This window comes from Eulemur rufifrons, unplaced genomic scaffold (genome assembly GCF_041146395.1).
Source record: "Eulemur rufifrons isolate Redbay unplaced genomic scaffold, OSU_ERuf_1 scaffold_179, whole genome shotgun sequence".
NCBI lineage: Eukaryota > Metazoa > Chordata > Mammalia > Primates > Lemuridae > Eulemur > Eulemur rufifrons.
This window is the reverse complement of record NW_027182961.1, coordinates 101,869-102,500: the sequence shown is the minus strand read 5'-3', so window position 1 is coordinate 102,500 and position 632 is coordinate 101,869. Positions and strand designations below refer to the sequence as shown.

General features: G+C 53.6%; 1 pseudogene; it reads right to left on the bottom strand.

Annotated features, from left to right (window-relative positions):
• Nucleotides 1-168: 168 nt before the first annotated feature.
• LOC138379810 (small nucleolar RNA U13) lies at nt 169-260 on the bottom strand (annotated as a pseudogene).
• Nucleotides 261-632: the final 372 nt, after the last annotated feature.

Here is a 632-nt window from a genome sequence, read left to right as displayed (position 1 = left end):
CTCCGGAGCATTCCTCTCCTCTCGGAGTTTCTGTCTGCAGTCTCTCGACTTGCTCTCACTCCCCTACCCTGCTGTGTGACTTTCTTTTTGGTCCTTTCATTTTATCTATTCTCTCTTTGCCTTTTCCTGCCCGCCTTTCCGCTCCCCCCCCCCGGATTCATGGTTTCACGTCACGCGGGTGACGTGCCGACACACCAGGAGGCCCTTCTCACACGTGCGCGTGAACACGCAATCAACACGTTTATGAACTAGAAAGGGATCTGGTGTGACTTTGCTATTATTTCCCCTCCCCTCCTCCCCGCGCTGAGAATGAGTTTCCCCGGGCTCGTGTGCCCGCCTGGGAATCGGCTGCAGACGCCATGGCCCCGGGTCGACCACATGTTGCCCTGGGGTCCACCAGATGTCTCTGGCGAATTGGGGCCCTAGGGTGCTTGTGACGGTGTGGTCACTAGGTGTCGCTCTGGGCTCAGTATTCTTCCTTCTCGCTGTGACTTTGGTCTCTTTTTTTCGAAATTTCTTTCTTTCTTCCTCTTTTGCCCTGTTTCCATTTTCCCTTCTTAATCTCTTTCTCTCTTTTTGTTGCTTTTTTTCCACGGCAGATGGGTGATGTGTGTGTGGAGGAAACGCGGCGT